This window comes from Scyliorhinus torazame, chromosome 7 (assembly GCF_047496885.1).
Source record: "Scyliorhinus torazame isolate Kashiwa2021f chromosome 7, sScyTor2.1, whole genome shotgun sequence".
Taxonomy (NCBI): Eukaryota; Metazoa; Chordata; class Chondrichthyes; order Carcharhiniformes; family Scyliorhinidae; genus Scyliorhinus; species Scyliorhinus torazame.
The window spans coordinates 272,344,793-272,363,611 of record NC_092713.1 but is presented as its reverse complement, the minus strand read 5'-3'; the positions used below and the strand labels follow the sequence as shown (position 1 = coordinate 272,363,611).

The following is an 18,819-nucleotide window of genomic DNA, read 5'->3' as shown; positions in this document are numbered from 1 at the left end:
CTGCATCATTAACAAACTTACAATCCAGCAAAATCATACAGTCACTCCATCTGCTTGTCGTTGGCAAGAGAATTAAATATAGTTAGCTTTCATTGAATCTAGTGTCAGGGTGGAATTCTCCCATCTGGGACTAAGTCTTGAAGTGGGGGCTGGAGCATGTGTTTTCCGTTGCAGAGGGCTGTGGGAAAACATTCCACATCTTCTGATCCTGACCTCATTAATTATGCAACTGGGTGTTTTGCTCCTTTTTCCGTGGTGGAGCAGATCTGATGTGCGTAGTCCACTGTCCTATCTAGGCACCATATTGAAAAGGCACCCAACATCACTGACACACTATTGAAGAAAGAAGATAGGCCTCCTGAAAATGAAGTTGGATTTCCAGGAGCATTCTGAGGCTGGAAGATGGGCCTTCTGAGACAGAAGAGAGATCTCCAGGAACATTTTGAGCAAATGTCTGGAAGGCCTCTTGGATTCCAGCAGAAGCAAGACATCCTTTCACCTCCTTGACAAAGCCTTGCAGTGTTACGCACTCTTTCACACTGTCCCAGGTCAGATTTTGAGGCTGCAGGATAGACCTCAATTTCATTGAATCTGGAAGATCCACCTGTAGTTGCTCCCTCTACCCATTGCTGTGGTGTTCCAAGGTCCAGGATTAGTGGCGGCCTCCATTCTGCACTCTGGAGGCAATCCCAGGCATTGTTTAGGCGAGTCCCGACATCTACATTGCTCCAGTGTTTTGCATGGGTATGTTTTCCCACTGGTGTCATGGACAAACAGGTGTGACTGGAAGATTCTGGTCAGCCCCTCATCTGCCATGGTGAGCACCAATGGACCCCCCACCCCCTCAGGTGCCTGTCGGTGAATCCACTGGCAGGGCCATGGGAGAATTCTGCCCCCTGACTCCTTATTACTGTGAGCAGCGTCAGGGACAGGAAAGGGTTCATTTAAACTGCACTGAATTCCCCACTCTCTGCACATCCGTAAACCGATGTTTTAAAAAATTCTGATTTTCCCTCTTTTATAAATTATGCCATTTTTTCTAGCCCTTAAATTTGGAATGTCCTGAGCTTCTATGCATGACTAAATCGAAATGGAATTTTTACACACCTGTTCGAGATAGATTTCATGATGTACAACCATTATAAAATACAAGTTCGAAAGAGAAAATGCTGGAAAATCTCAGCAAGTCTGGTAGCATCTGTAGGGAGAGAAAAGAGCTAACGTTTCGAGTCCGATGACTCTTTGTCAAGGGCGATGACAAAGAGTCATCGGACTCGAAACGTTAGCTCTTTTCTCTCCCTACAGATGCTACCAGACTTGCTGAGATTTTCCAGCATTTTCTCTTTCGTTTCAGATTCCAGCATCCGCAGTAATTTGCTTTTATAAAATACAAGTTGGAGTTTTACATACGTTCAGGGTCAACTGGAATGTTCCTTCCGAAGGGGTGTTGACTGACTGTAGAATGCTCTGTCTTTCCAGAGTGATGACTGGAGAAGGCACCAAGAGTGAGTTAGGCTGGAGGCAAGAGTTCCAAGGTTCCAACAATTGGCAGGTTTGAGAGCCAGGGTTCTTTCTGGCTTCAGGGAGGTCACCTAACTCTTGAACAAGGATGGCTGGAATCTTTTTTTTTTTCCACGTTCAATTTTGTTTGAAGAACTCTATGAACGGTTGCCATTTCTGGGCGAACCCCTGAGTTTATCCTCTCAAAGCGAACTTGATTTTTTTTCAAGGCTGAGAAACCCTGCCATATTGCTGACCCACACACCTGACTTCAGGGGCTCCGAGTCCCTTCATCCCAGCAAAATCCGTCTCCGGGCCACCAGGAAGGAGAAGGTCAGGACATCGGCCTTCCACCCCCTTGGCCTTCGGATCATCCGATACCCCAAATATTGCCAGTTCTGGACTCGGAGTTACCCTCTCTTCCAGGACTTCTGACATAACGTCTGCAAATACCTGCCAGAATCCCCTCTACTTCGGACATGCCCAAAACATATGTACATGGTTAGCTGGGCTACCCCCACGCTGCCCACATCTGTCCTCCACCTTGTCAAAGAACCTGCTCATCCGGGCGACTGTCATGTGGACCCTCTGGACCACTTTGAACTGGATCGGACTAAGTCTGGCACAGGACGAGGATGAATTGACTCTCTCTTCAAAGCTTTTTCCCACTTTTCCATTTCCAGCTCTCTTCCCAGCTCCTCTTCCTACTTCCGTTTCACCTCCCTGATCGGGGCCCCCTCCCACTCCATCAACTCCTTGTATATCTCCAAAATCCTCCCCTCTCCAACCCCAGTTTTTGACATCACCTTATCCTGTAGTCCCGTCAGGGGGAGGCGAGGAAAGCTAGGAACCTGCCTTCGTACAAAGTCCTGGACCTGAAGATATCGAAACCCATTCCCGCCCGGTAGCTCAAACCCCTCCACTAGTGCCTTCAAGGTCGGCAAGCCCTCCTGGATAAATAAATCCCCAAATCTCTCGATCCCTGCCTACTGCCACCTCCTGAAACCCCCATCCAGCCTCCCCGGGATACACCGATGATTGATTGTTACAAATCGGAGACCACACTGACACCCCCGCCAATCCCATGTGCTGCCTCCATTGCCCCCACACTCTTAGCGCTGCCATCACCACAGGGCATGTAGAGTACTGAGCCAGCAAGAACGGCAGGGGGCGCCGTTCGTAAAGCCTCTAAACTCGTACCCTTGCAGGATGCCGCTTCCACTCGCTCCCAGGCCGACCCCTGCCCCACTACCCACTTCCTGACCATCGATATGTTGCCGGCCAGTAATAATTAATAAAGCTCTGGAGGACCGAGCCCCCTTCTCCGTGACCCCGCTCCAAGAGTGCTCTCTTTACTCTCGGGGTTTTCCCCGCCCACACACAACCTGTAATTGCCACATTTATTTTTCTCAAAAATGTCTTTGGGACAAAAATCGGAAGGCATTGAAAAAAGAAAAGCAATCTTGGGAGGACTGTCATCTTCACCGTCTGGACCCTTCCTGCTAGCGTCAGCGGGAGCATGTCCCATCTGTGGAAATCCCTTTTCATTTGGTCGACCACTTTGCCTAGATTTAACTTGTGGAGCTACCCCCACTTCTTAGCCACTTAAATCCCTAAATATCTAAAACTCCCCGCCACCACTTTAAAAAGTAACTCTCTCAGTCTCTTTTCCTGCCCCTGTGCCTGGATCACAAACATCTCATTCTTTCCCATATTCAACTTGTAGCCTGAAAATCACCCAAATTCTCCTAGTACCTCCATGATTTCGTTGATCCCCCTCCCCAGCCGGTCTGTAATATAAGACAGCAAGTCATCCGCAGAGAGAGAAACCCTGTGCTCCACACTCCCCCACCCCCCCCACACTATCCCCCACCACGCACTCGATGCTCTAAGGGCCATTGCTAAAGGCTCTATTACCAGGGCAAACGGTAATGGGGAGAGCGGGCATCTCTGCCTTGTCCCTCTCCTGAGATTAAAATATTCTGACTGGGTTCAGTTGGTTCTCACATTTGCCACCGGGGCCTGATATAACAGCCGGACTCTGCCCGAACCCAAACCTGCCTAAAATGTCCCATAAGTATGTCCACTCCAGGTCGAAAGCCTTCTCCGCATCCATGGCTACGACCACCTCAGCCTTCCGCCCCTCAGCTGGCATCATTATAACATTGAGAAGCCGTCTAATATTGGACGTCGGGTGCCTGCCCTTCACAAATCCCGTCTGATCTTCACCTATTACCTCCGGGACACAGCCCTCTATTCTGGTGGCCAAGATCTTTGCCAGTAATTTAGCATCTACATTTAAAAGGGAAATTGATCTGTACGATCCACAGCTCTCCGGGTCCTTGTCTCGCTTCAGGATGAGAGAGATTGATGCCTGTGATAACGTTGGGGGAAGCACTCCGAACTCCTTGGATTCATTGAAAGCCTTAACTACCAGCGGCCCCACTAGCCCCGAAAACTTTCTATAAAATTCCACTGGGAATCCGTCAGGGCCCGGGGCCTTACCTGATTGCATTGATCCCAATCCGTCTATCACTTCACCGAGCCCAATTGGGCCCCCCCAAGACTTGCACCAGCTCCTCATCTACCTTCGGGAACTCTAGCCGCTTCAGGAATTGGTTCATTCCCTCTTTCACCGCAGGGGGGTTCCGACTCATATAAACGACTATAGAATTCACAAAACACTTAATTAACCGCCCCGGGTCCCTCACTACTTTCCCCTCAAATCCTTAATTTTCGCTATTTCTCTCGCTGCTTCCTCAGCTGATATGCCAACATCCTGCTCGCTTTTTCCCCATATTCATATACTGCCCCTTTTACTCTCCTCAGCTGTCCCTCCGCCTTGCCTGTGGAAGGAGCCCCAAATCCATTTGAAGTCTCTGCCGCTCCTTCAGGAGCTCCTCCTTCGGAGACTCCGCATATCTCATATCCACATGCAAGGTTTCTGCTACTAGCCTGTCCAGCTCCACCCGTTCAGCCCTTTCCCTATGGGCCCGAATCGAAATATATTCCCCTCTGATGACCGCTTTCAATGCCTCCCTCACCACCCCAGCCGCGGTCTCTCCCGTGTCGTTGGTTTTTATATACCCCCGAATGGCCTCCCTCACTCACTCACATATCTTGCTGTCTGCTAACAGCCCTGCATCTAGACTCCACTGAGAATTTCCCGAGTTCACCTGTAGGTCTAGCAAATGTTGCGCATGGTCCGATACTACGATTGCTGAATACTCTGTGTCCACCACCCCGCTAACAATGTTTTGTCCAGTATAAAAAAATCGATTCTGGAGTACGCCTTGTGCACATGAGTAGAATGAATATTCCTTGCTCCTTGGCCTCTCAAATCTCCACAGATCAACATCCCCCATGTGCTCCATGAACCCCCACAGCTCTTTCGCCATTGCTGATACTTTCCCTGACCTAGAACCTGACCACTCCATCCTAGGATCCAAGACCATGTTAAAATCACCCCCCATAACCAACCAGTGCGAGTTGAGGTCTGGGATTTTTCCCAGCATCTTCCTCACAAACACGAGGTCATCCCAGTTTGGGGCATATATATTTACCAACACCACTTCTATTCCCTCCAGTTTCCCGCTAACCATAATAAATCTGCCTCCCCGGTCTCTCTCCATTTCCCCCACCTCAAACGCCACCCTTTTGTTAATCAGGATGGCCACCCCCCTGGTTTTAAAGTCCAATCCTGAATGGAACACTTGTCCAACCCATCCCTTTTTCAGTCTAAATTGATCCCCCAGCTTTAAGTGTGTCTCCTGTAACATGGCCACATCCGCCTTTAACTGTCTCAAGTGTGCAAACACACTGGCCCTCTTGACCGGCCCATTCAGGCCACGTACATTCCATGTAAACAGTCTGGTCAGGGGGGCTCTTGCCTGCCTCCCCTGTCGATCAGCCATGACCTTTCCTAGGCCAGCCCCATGGCCCGCACCTCCCCAGATCCGCCCCTCGGCAGCAACCACCATCTAGTCTCCAGCCTCCTGGAAGTCCCCTAATCGTCAGCAGTCCCCTACCCCGTCACTTTTCAGCTCACCCCCCACTTCGCTCCCGTGAACCAGCCTTACCAGCTAGCCTAGCAGGTCGCGCCCCTGGCGCCTAGGATTCTACCAGCTGCTGGAACTTTATCCCTCAACTCTTTTATTAAAAAAAAGATATTTATTAAAGTTTTTTAACAACACAAGTTTCTCCCACCATTCATGTTATCTCTTGCTCATCCATCCCCCCCAAGCAATCCCCCCCCCCCCCCCCCCCCCGGGTTGCTGCTGCTGCTGCTGACCAACCTTCCTCTAACGTTCCGCGAGATAGTCTAGGAACGGTTGCCACCGCCTGTAGAACCCCTGCGCAGACCCTCTCAAGGCAAACTTAATCCGCTCCAGCTTTATGAACCCAGCCATGTCGTTTATCCAGGCCTCCATGCTAGGGGGCTTCGCCTCCTTCCACATTAGCAAGATCCTTCGTCGGGCTACTAGGGACGCAAAGGCCAGTATGCCGGCCTCTTTCACCTCCTGCACTCCCGGCTCGTCCACTACTCCAAATATTGCTTGCCCCCAGCTTGGCGTGACCCGGACTTTCACCACCCGAGCTATTGCTCCCGCCACTCCTCTCCAGAACCCCTCCAGTGCCGGGCATGACCAAAACATATGGACATGGTTCGCCGGGCTCCCTGAGCACCTTCCACATCTGTCCTCTACCCCAAAGAACCTGCTCAACCTCGCCTCCGTCAAGTGAGCTCTGTGAACCACCTTAAATTGTATCAGGCTGAGCCTGGCACACGAGGAGGAGGAATTAACCCTACCTAGGGCATCAGCCCACAGACCTCCCTCAATCTCCTCCCCCAGCTCCTCCTCCCATTTACCCTTCAGCTCTTCTACCAGCGCTTCCCCCTCTTCTTTCATCTCCTGGTGTATTGCCATCACCCTGTCTTGAATTTCTTGTGCCGGGAGCAACGGGAATTCCCTCACCTGTCGCCTCACAAATGCCCTCACCTGCATATATCTAAAGGCATTTCCCGGGGGTAACTCAAACTTCTCCTCCAGTGCCCCTAGGCTCGCAAACGTCCCGTCAACGAACAGGTCCCCCATTCTTCCAATCCCCGCCCGATGCCAGCTCTGGAACGCCCCGTCCATCTTCCCTGGGACAAACCAGTGGTTACCCCTAATCGGGGACCACACCGAGGCTCCCACTGCACCCCTGTGCCGTCTCCACTGGCCCCAGATCCTTAGCGTTGCCACCACTACCGGGCTTGTGGTATACTTTGACGGCGAGAACGGCAGCGGTGCCGTCACCAACGCCCCCAGGCTCGTTCCTTTACAGGATGCCATCTCCATCCTCTTCCATGCCGCCCCCTTTCCCTCCATAACCCACTTGCGGATCATCGCCACATTTGCTGTCCAGTAGTAGCTCCCTAGGTTTGGCAGCGCCAACCCTCCTCTGTCCCTACTGCGTTCCAGGAACCCTCTCCTTACCCTCGGGGTCTTATTCACCCACACAAACCCCATAATACTCCTACCTACTCTCTCTTAAAAAAGCCCTTGGTGATCACGATGGGAAGGCACTGAACACAAACAGAAACCTCGGAAGGACCACCATTTTGACCGATTGCACTCTACCCGCCAGCGAGAGCGGTAACGTGTCCCATCTTTTGAAGTCCTCCTCCATTTGCTCCACCAACCTCGTCAGATTCAGTTTATGTAGGGCCCCCCAACTCCTGGCTATCTGGATCCCCAGATACCGAAAACTCCCCACCGCCCTCCTCAGCGGTAGGTCCCCTATTCCTCTTTCTTGGTCCCCTGCCTATAATACAAAGAGCTCACTCTTCCCTACATTGAGCTTATAGCCCGAAAACTCCCCAAACTCCCTTAAAGTCTGCATGACCTCCCCCATCCCCTCCATTGGATCCGCCACGTACAACAACAAGTCATCCGCATATAGCGACACCCGATGCTCTTCTCCCCCTCGGACCACCCCCCTCCATTTATTAGACTCCCTCAATGACATGGCCAAGGGTGCGATCGCCAATGCAAACTACAGGGGGCACCCCTGCCTTGTTCCTCGGTACAGCCGAAAGTACTCTGATCTCCTCCGGTTCGTCACTACACTCGTCACCGGGGCTCTGTAAAGCAGCTTAACCCAACTGATAAACCCTCCCCCGAACCCAAACCTATGCAGCACCTCCCAGAGGTACGCCCACTCTGCACGGTCAAAGGCCTTTGCCGCGTCCATAGCTGCCACATCTCCGCCGCTCCCTCCTCCGATGGCACGTTTAAGAGCCGCCGCACATTAGTGTTTAATTGCCTGCCCTTTACGAATCCCATCTGGTCCTCGTGGATCACCCCCGGGACACAGTCCTCAATCCTCGTGGCCAGCACTTTTGCCAGCAACTTTGCATCCACATTGAGGAGCGAGATCGGCCTGTACGACCCACATTGCAGTGGGTCCTTGTCCCGCTTTAGGATCCAAGAAATTGTCGCTTCCGACATTGTCGGGGGCAGGGTCCCCTCCTCTCTTGCCTCATTAAAGGTCCTCACTAGTAGCGGGGCCAACAGGTCTACGTACTTTCTGTAGTACTCCACCGGGAACCCATCCGGCCCCGGGGCCTTCCCCGCCTGCATACTCCCCAAACCCTTGCTCAGCTCCTCCAACCCAATTGATGCCCCCAAACCAGCCACCTCTTGCTCCTCCACCCTCTGGAATCTCAGTTGGTCTAGGAATCGTCTCATCCCCTCTTCCCCCGCTGGGGGCTGGGATCTATACAGCTCTTCATAGAAGGCCTTGAATACCTCATTTATTTTCGTCGCACTCCAAACCGTGGCTCCCCTTCCATCTTTGACTCCCCCTATTTCCCTTGCTGCCGTCCTCTTACGGAGCTGGAGTGCCAGCATCCGACTATCCTTTTCCCCATACTCGTAGGTCGCCCCCTGCGCCTTCCTCCACTGTGCCTCCGCCTTCCCTGTGGTCAACAGGTCAAACTCCGACTGTAGCCGTCGTCTTTCCCCAAGTAATCTTTCCTCTGGGGCCTCTGCGTATCTCCTGTCCACTCTAAAAATCTCCCCCACTAACCTCTCCCTGTCCATACCCTCTGTCTTCTCCCTATGAGCCCTAATGGAAATTAGCTCTCCCCTGATCACCGCCTTCAACGCCTCCCATACCACCCCCACCCGCACCTCCCCGTTGTCGTTGGCCTCCAAGTACCTTTCGATACACCCCCTCGCCTTCCCACACACCACCTCATCTGCCAGCAGTCCCACATCCAGCCGCCACAGCGGGCGTTGGTCCCTCTCCTCTCCCAGCCCCATTTCCACCCAGTGCGGGGCGTGATCCGAAACGGCTATGGCCGAATACTCCGTCCCCTCCACCCTCGGGATGAGCGCCCTGCCCAGAACAAAAAAATCTATCCGGGAGTAGGCTTTGTGCACGTGGGAGAAGAAAGAAAATTCCCTGGCCTGCGGTCTTGCAAACCTCCATGGGTCCACTCTCCCCCCCCCCCCCCCCCCCCCCCCCCCGCCCCCATCTGATCCATAAAGCCCCTAAGCACCTTGGCCACCGCCGACCTCTTTCCAGTCCTTGATCTGGAGTGGCAGCACTGTATTGATGTCCCCTCCCATTATCAAGCCTCCTATCTCCAGGTCCAGAATGCGCCCCAACATGCGCTTCATGAATCCACCATCATCCCAGTTCGGGGTGTACACATTTACCAACACCACCCACGTCCCTTGCAACCTACCACTCACCATCACATATCTCCCTCCATTATCCACTACGATAGTCTTGGCCTCAAATGGCACATGCTTTCCCACCAATATTGCCACCCCTCTATTCTTCGCGTCCAGTCCCGACTTGGAGCATAGCCACGTCTGCCTTCAGTCCCTTCAAGTGCGCGAACACCCGAGCCCTCGTCACCGGCCCATTCAGGCCCCTCACGTTCCACGTTATCAGCCGGATTGGAGGGGCTCTCACCCCTCCCCCCGACTAGCCATCTCCTTTTCTGGGCCAGTCCCGTGTCCGCGTCTCCCTCACCCTCCAGTCCCCCAGCCGGGGGACCTCAGTCCCGACCACCTCTTCTGTGTCCCATTCCCTTTCGGCCAGTGCAGCAGTAACCCTTTTCCCCTCCCCCACCTCCCCTCCACCCCCCCCCCCCCACCCTGCTAGACCCCTGTCTAGCTTTTTTGCTCCCCCATATCACTCCCGTAAGTCAGCTGATACCTGCTGACCCCGGCTTCCCCCGCCGTCCCTTTGACCTCCCCGTGTGGGAGTCTCCCAATCAATATGCGTTCCTTCGTTCCCTTTCCCGCCTTTCTTCCTGCGTGCGGGAAACCCCCCGTGCTTTCCAAAGCCTGCCCCGCCCCCTCTGGCGCAGCTCCTGTCGCGGCCTTGTCCCTCTCCTCCAGCCCATGTAACATTTCCTGCGTGTGATTGACCCTCTATATCCAACAACCCTCAAACATCCCCCCCACCCTGACAAACCCTCAGTTAGAGTCCAACCTTTCGGTTTGTATGAAGGTCCACGCCTCTTCAGGCGTTTCGAAGTAATAGTATTGGTCCTTGTATGTGACCCACAGTCGCGCTGGCTGCAGCATTCCAAATTTCACTCCTTTCCGGTGCAGCACCGCTTTGGCCCGGTTGAAACCCGCTCTCCGCTTAGCAACCTCCGTGCTCCAGTCCGGGTATATTCGGATCTCTGCATTGTCCCACTTGCTGCTCCACTCCTTCTTGGCCCATTTCAGGACCCTCTCTCTGTCTGTGAACCGGTGAAATCTCACCACCATCGCCCTTGGCGGCTCATTTGCCTTGGGCTTCCTCGCCAGCACCCGGTGTGCCCCGTCCAGCTCCACCGACCTCGAAGGGGCCTCCGCCCCCATCATCGCCCCGATCATCGTGCCCGCGTATGCCACGGCATCGGCCCCCTCCACTCCTTCTGGGAGACCCAGGATCCGCAGATTATTTCTTCTCGACCTGTTCTCCAGGTCTTCGAGTCTTCCCGCCCACCTCTTGTGTAGCGCCTCGTGCCGCTCCACTCTCAGCGCCAGGCCCAAGAGCTCGTCCTCATTCTCACTCACTCTTTTCTGTACCTCCTGGATCTTCACCTCGTGGGCCTTCTGGGTTATCCCTAGTCCTTCAATTACCGCCAGCATAGGCGCCAGCATCTCCTTGCGCAGCTCCTCGAAGCAGCGCTTGATGAATTCCTGCAGCTCCAGCCCGCACTCCGCTTTGTCCCCGGCCGCCGCCATTTTGATTTTTTACCTCGCTTCTCCCGCTGCTCCAATGCCGCTTTTTTGGCCGTTGCACTTCTGGTCCGGTCCATAAAAGTTGGAGGGAGACTTCTCTCTTCACTTCCCCATGGGTTGTCTTCAAAAAAATTCCGTTGGGGCTCCTCCAATGAGCCCGAAAGTCCGTGATAGCGGGAGCTGCCGAATCGTGCGGCTTAGCTCCGCATAGCCGCAACCGGAAGTCTGTCCCTCAACTCTTAACATAAGTTTTCAAAACAATAGCACCAAGCACAGAAAGCAAACAAACCATCCACTTAAGGTCTAGGCTCAACGGCCCATCCCTCCCTCTTTACAACATCTTATCAATCCCATCACCTTCAAACAGAGCTCCAAACAATGGAAGTGAAAACAAGCATGATAAATGGAAAGACAGAAAAAATTATGCATGCAAAAACTCAAGACTGATGTCGTGCCTTCCTAGAACATCTCAATTTGAGAACTTTACCCCCCCTCCAATTTTTTCTTCTTTTTTTACAAACACAGTAAAAGGAAGAAACTGTACCTTGGTATATACACTAAAAGGTCAAAGATAGATAGCTCAGAGAAATCCTTCTCTTCCCGGTCATCAGAACTCAAGTTACAGTGCACCACAGAACATTTTGATTTAAATCGCTACCGACCAGTTTGTTCTTTTTTTTAAGTCCTTATGGGTCCCCCAGGTAGTCTGTGTAGAGGTATTACGGTACATGGTAATGCGGGAACACCATTGGTAGATATTGTATGTTTCCTATTGGTCAAGCTGTATGGTAACTCCGCCCTGCATGGCGGGGTATAAGAGCCCGTGCCACCCCAGCAGCCTTCATTCTATACCTGAGGTGCTGGGGGAAACATCAAGATTAAAGCCTTCAGTTGGGCTACAACCACGCCTCAGTGGTCATTGATCGTGCATCACCTCCCACCCGGGTTATTCACTCTTCAAACTTCTTCCATCGGGCAGGAGATATAAAAGTCTGAACACTTACTAACAGGTTCAAAAACAGCTTCGTCCCCACTGTTACCAGACTCCTGAATGGCACTCTTATGGACAGACCTGATATCTTCACATATCTCGACTGAATAGTACTGCACTCCGTATGCTTCACCCGATGCCTGTGTCAATGTATTTACATTGTGCATTTGTGTATGTCCTATGTTTTTTCATGTATGGAATGATCTGTCTGCACTGTACACAAAACAATATTTTTCATTGTACCTCTGTACATGTGACAATAAAACAAATCCAATCCAAATATCTCCAGCTTAACTAGAACCAGATATATAAAAATCAATTGCTATGATCAGATTCACAGATTTTCATGCCCCTCGTGTTGAGGGAAAAAACTCACCACTCTGTATTTTGCTTACGAACAACCCTTACCAGGTCAACGTTGTTCCTCTATCAACCCGACTATATCCTTGTGTTATCAAGATGCTATAAGAGTTTGTCATGTTTTGTTCAAACCATTGTTTAATTAGATTTCCTCTTGATGGATGATTGAAAAAGCAGCATTGTTGGCCATCACTGGTTCCTGAGAACACAGTTGATGGACTTTCCTTCAGGAGCCACTACATTTTCTTTCACAGAAGTATGCTTGAGGCGATACAAATCCTTCTTGGAAAATGAAACTAATTGAATCAAAGTTTTTAACAAATACAATGCTGTTGAATACAAGTAGCTATTTACTGATAAGATGAGCAGGTCAGTGGCGCCCGTGTTTAATCTATCTTTTCATGGTTGATCACTGCCTCCCACTCTGGAGTTCAAGTTTTTGATTAACATGATTTAAAAAGAAAATAATGTCTATTGAAACTGAAATCTGATGAATAGTTAGTTTGCTTTGGCTCTTCCTATAAAAAAACGTCCTTATCTGACCAGTTGTCTAAAAATAAAAGTAATGATAGACCGTGTCGGTGAATGCTAAATGCTGTAAAACTCCAAATCTTAAAATCTAAAATATCCTCGAGTGCTGGGTATGTTAAATCATTTCTATATCCCCCTTTTTAAGTTTTAAAGATGTATGGTGTAATGATGCATATTAATCTATAGTGCTATGAAACAAGCTGCTGTAGCTCTCCCTACCGGGTGGGAAATTCTGGTTGGTTCCGTCAACAGTGACCCTCTCCCCGCTGCTGGTTGCCTGCTGGCAAAGGGTACAAATAATCTAACAACGAATGGGGGGGCGGGGGGGGCAATGGACAATTCTGCCCGATTGGGTCTACAATCTTGTTTCCTCATATTATTGATGGAAGTAATATTTCAAATAGTCATGTCACCCCAAGGTTTAATTCATTCATGGGATGTGAGCATCACTGCCAAACATTTCTGGCCATCCTTTGTTGCCACCTTTTTACAGTGCTGCAGTCCTTGTGGCTCGGTAGAACACATGCTATTGGGGAGGGAGTTCCAGGTTTTTGACCCAGTGACATTTAAGAAACAGCAATCATAGCTCCAGGGTTGGCTGGTGTGACATGAAGGGGAACATGGAGGCATTCCCATGTATTTTCTCAATAATCACCAGTTCTTTCCTGGTGAACTCTGTTGTTCGGTCTAATCAAAATAAGGAATCACCAGTTCAAGGAAGCAATGGATAACACAGCAGGAAACTGTTATTAGAACAGCAACACTGTGAGCTACCAGATAGCATTTCAGCACCAATGCATGAGTTTGAATAGTGTATAATGGGAAATATTTCAAAGAAAATTGTTTTCCTGTAATATCTCCCACTCTACTAATGTTATTTATAAGAAAACTGCATGTGGTTTTATTGTCCATAGAATTGATATATGTAAAGGGATTATCATTCACCTACAGGTTAGTTGCTGACCAATTTCTTCTGGATGTTGCTCCCATTTCCTTTCCATTAAAATCTCCATTCACTTTGGCCGGACTAGAAAACCCTGCTAGCATTAGGGGCTAGAAAATTCCAGCCTATGTGTGCAACGTCTTCAATTCACTAAGGATGTTCTCACTGAAATCTGTCACCTTCTGCAGTCACACCGACAACCACAGAGGGCAAGCACCCCATTACTGGTTGCGATGAGCTTTTCATGCATTGAGCTACTGCCTGGTTGGAGTTGGCGATATCTCCAGCATCATTCAGTTGCTATCCACAAAGGCACTTTTTTTATTACTTGAGAGCTGGCTGCATTTAATTCTCACTTGCCAGAGACCAGCAGGTGGCGTGAGCATGAGGCTTCGTGAGAATTGTATTCACATTCCTGCACGTGTCTCTCTTATACCAGAACCAAAGATTTCTTGCCAGCTTCAAGGTGACTATAGGAAAGAATAGCATAGGCATTCCACTGTGCCATTCCAGACAACATGGAAAATCAAAGGAAGGCTACTGGATAATAACAAAGAGGGAACAAAGTCTACACAGCCCCTCACTGGCTGTGAAGAATCCATCTGCTTGCAATACCAGTAAACACAATCCTGATTCCCCATTAATCAACAATTTCACACCTTGCCTTCTCTCTTGCACTGGCTATCTGCTTGCTCATAATGCAAAAATGAATACCCCACAAAATAAAAATGACAAACCAGATTTATATATGAAATGATTCCATATTGCAAAAAGTGAACAAATCAGTCTTGGACAATTGGGGGCATGCTAACACCAATCTGCAGCTTTTTAAATCGGGAGATAGTGTAGAGTAAGTAGGAGGATTCCATCATTTAAATGTTACAACACCAGGTTAAAGTCCAACAGGTTTGTTTCAAATCACTAGCTTGCTCACCCCAGTCCAATGCCGGCATCTCCACATCATCATTTAAAATGGTTTTAGTCTTTCCTTGGACCATGGCCTGGGCAATGGTTATCCCAGTAATGGCCAGCCAAAAATCCTTCTTGGAAATCGGGACATTTTAGGCTCATTTATCTGGAAGTGGTTAGCTCTTGCTGCTTTTGTTTCTGCACCATCTTGTCCTGGAAGAGACAGGGAAGTATGTCGATGGGTGTCACAAAATCTGAGTTGTGTGGTTGTTATCTGTGTGTACAAGCTGAGATAAGGGTGAGGTTTGCAGCAGTGCCAGATGTTTTTGAGGATGCAGTGCTGCAAATGAAAGTCGGGTATGAATCCTGACTGTTGCAGATTGTTGGTAGGTGAATGATGGGGTTGTCATGAATTGAACCGTGTGTGAAGGAGGGGTTTCCAAATTATGGGTTGTTACCCCATTGGGGTTGTGGTCTCTGAAATGACAGTGGTGATTGTGGAGTGAAGACAGAGATTTGACAATCCTGGGATTGGCTGTAAGGCCCCTTTCAAATGTGTGCTTTTTGTGATGGCCATGGCTTAACACAAGCTGTCAGGACTGATGGCTGCCAACAGCAACAACCTGCAAAATAATGATAGGTGTCTTATTTTTATGTATGTCATTCATGTTATTGCCATTCTTCAATGTTTCACAGGTCAGATTCACTTCTGCATGGCTGCAGATCCCGACCCCATCCATAATACACCTCCCTTTGAACGGTGCTGGTGCTGATTGGCTTTGAGCAGTATTTTAACTGATGCTAGCCACTCTCAATATTGGTCACCACCTGATCTATTAGAACATAGCACAGTACAGGCCCTTCAGCCCACGATGTTGTGCCGACCATTTATCCTAATCTAAGATCAACCTAACCTACACCCCTTCAAGTTACTGCTGTCCATGTGCCTGTCGAAGAGTCGCTTAAATGTCCCTAATGACTCTGACTCCACCACCTCTGCTGGCAGTGCATTCCACACACCCACCACTTTCTGTGTAAAGAACCTACCTCTGACATCTCCCCTATACCTTCCTCCAATCACCTTAAAATTATGTCCCCTCGTGACAGCCATTTCCACCCTGGGGAAAAGTCTCTGGCTATCCACTCTATCCATGCCTCTCATCACCTTGTACACCTCTACCAAGTCACCTCTCTGCCTTCTTAGCTCCAGTGAGAAAAGCCCCAACTCCCTCAACCGTTCTTCATAAGACATGCCCTCCAGTCCAGGCAGCATCCTGGTAAATCTCCTCTCTATCCTCTCCAAAGCATCCTTATCCTTTCTATAATGAGGCGACCAGAACTGGACACAATATTCCAAGTGTGGTCTAACTAGAGTTTTATAAAGCTGCAGCAAAACCTCGCGGCTCTTAAACTCAACCCACCTGTTAATGAAAGCCAACACGTCATACGCCTTCTTAACAACCCTATCAACCTGGGTGGCAACTTTGAGGGATCTATGTACGTGGACCCCAAGATCCCTCTGTTCCTCCACACTTCCAAGAATCCTGCCTTCAACACTGTATTTCGCATTCAAATTCGACCTTCCAAAATGAATCACTTCACATTTATCAAGGTTGAACTCCATCTGCCACTTCTCAGAACAGCTCTGCATCCTGTCAATGTCCTGCTGTAACCTGCAACCATCCTCAACACTATCTGCAACTCCCCCAACCTTTGTGTCATCGGCAAACTTACTAACCCACCCTTCCACTTCCTCATCCAAGTCATTTACAAAAACCACAAAGAACAGAGGTCCCAGAACAGATCCTTGTGGGACACCACTGGTCACCGACCTCCAGGCGGAATACTTTCCATCCACTGCTACTTGCTGTCTTCTTTCGGCCAGCCAATTCTGTATCCAGACAGCCAAATTTCCCTGTATACCATGCCCCCTAACTTTCTGAATGAGCCTACCATGGGGAACCTTACCAAATGCCTTGCTGAAATCCATATACACCACATCCACTGGCCGACCTTCATCCATGTGTCTCGTCACATCCTCCAAGAATTCAATGACCTGCCCCTCACAAAGCCATGCTGACTATCTTTAATCAAACTATGTTTTTCGAAATAATCAGTTAACCCCGTATTTGTCACTGAAATTATTTGCGGTAGCAAGCAACACAAGTCTGCATTCTGCCTGCGTCCATGTTGAACAGCGTCAATGTGCAGCGTTCTCCTCCACTCTCTTGGGAGCTATTGAATTTAGCCCCCATGATTTGAGAGGGAGCGTACAGAGAACATATTCACTCCCCTCTGTCAGAAATGTCTTATCCCTGCCAGAAATGAAAACATCAGCAGAAATGGATTCTGTCACAAAGACCTGATCCACCACTCTGCTGAAATTATGCAGTTTCCACGCCCACTCCCACCCCCATCAAGATGTACACATTTTGAATTTCTTTGCCAGAGGAGGGCTGAAGCAATTTAACTCTGAGGTATTGGAGGGAGTATTTCTGGAAAATAAAATATATTACTCATCTTCGCATTTCTCCAAATGGAGCAAATCAAAAAAAATGATTTGCATTCAAAGTTGAGTTATTCTGAACCCAGCAGTGTATTGCAACACACCATGGTTAGTTAAGGACGGTAACCAAGGGTGCAATTCTCCAAAAGAACTTCTAAATGTTGTCTCTGGAGAAACTAGCTGCGAATTCCTGCTGAGTAGTTCAGCGCGATCCAGATCGCAATCCACCCATTCTTTGAAACATTTTTGAAGCCAGGGTGATTTGCTCCAGTAGGGCTGACCCTCCAGATCGGGGTGCTGTTTTTTAAAGGGCGCCCCGATTTCAGAATAATGCTGCAGTCTCTCTTTCTCCCCCCCCCCCCCCCCCCCCCCCCCCCGGACCCTGCTCCTTAGCAGTGCCAGAGGGCAGCACTTCAGAGCATCTGATTTTTAATCTAAGGACTTCCGAGCAGAGGAAACCCCAGCAGGAAAAAACTTGAGGTTCGAAACAACACCTCCTCAAAAGAGGAAGCACATCAGAGTTGATGGACCTTGGCGTGCTATAAAAACAAACAAAGCAAAATAGCCTGGACCCGTCAATCGGGAAGCTTATACAAGATAATGGACTGTTAAATTGAATGTAAACCATGCAGTTCAAGGCTTTTGGGCTTCTCCGCAAGCCCAGAGACTTGAAGTTAAAGGGCAATGATATTGAATATCAAAAAAGAACTTCAAACACATAAGGGAAAACTTTCACCTTCATCTGACAGATCTTTAAACTTGGCATGCTGGGAGAGAGTTTAAAAGAGAGGAAAGATTTGACAAACACCAACCCCCTACTCAGCACCCTGGATGTAAGCGTAGGGAGGGTACTTGCCCCCTTGATGTCCCTGGCATCTGGTCCCCACATTTAGGGACCTGTAGTGATTTATGCTCGTGAAGCTGCAGCATGCCATTTCAATCTCACTAGTGAGGTTGAAATGGATGCTAATGACCGATTTTAACAGGCCAGCAAGAATTCCGGATGGCCCTGGAAAATTGCTCCCAAAAATATAACAGGAAATGAGCAGAAACCAGACATATGAGAGAGGGAAAACTGTTTTATCTGTAGTTAATAATTCATTGTTTGATTTTTCCTTTGCAGAACAAGAGATCTGTGATTTGACATCGGTACAACAACTGTAGGGAATTTGTGTTCCTGTTGGTCATAATTTGAGAAATTTGCCGTTACTGTAATTGTCCCCAGCTGCATCCTGCTGTATTGTAAATATGAAATACAAGAAGTAATTTTAAATATCTTGAGCAGGTGTGCCGTTCTCGTGCACAGTGGCTGACCAGTAAGGATTGACAGAGCCTGGGAGCAGGTTACCTATCCGCATTTTACCAGAGGAAATTGAATGTGATGTAGATAATAAGAAAGAAGGCAAATTAAATACATTTTTCCAAATGTTATTTGAAAATGTGTTTTCTGTTATTTGAATTGACAATTCACCAATGAATATTTAGCACGTTATTTCATTAGTGTAGTGTTGATTTATTTACTCTTAAAGGGGCTGGGTCACAAAGTGTTCCCAAAGTTTAGCTGTGATGTCAACCATTCACTGTCAATTTATAGCTCAGAGTGGTCAGTTTAGAAGTCTGATATTGCAAGTGACTGCAGAAAGTTGGGAGGGGGTGGTGAGGGAAGAAAGTATAGCTGTTAATGGCAATGTCGCTTTTGACAGAAATTCACCTTTTATGGTAAATTATCGATTTGGCCATAGAGAAGCTTTCCTACTTTAAGGAAAGAAAAATGCATAAGTCAGTTGCTGAATACATTAACAGATTCCTGTTGGCCAGGAGTTAAGTGAACAACAATTTA

General features: G+C 49.0%; 1 protein-coding gene across 1 annotated transcript in view; it reads left to right on the top strand.

The window, feature by feature from the left end:
• LOC140427037 (long-chain-fatty-acid--CoA ligase 6-like) overlaps positions 1-18,819 on the top strand; it is a 299,763-nt gene that overhangs the window by 194,426 nt on the left and 86,518 nt on the right. The gene's annotated exons all lie outside the window — the stretch shown is intronic.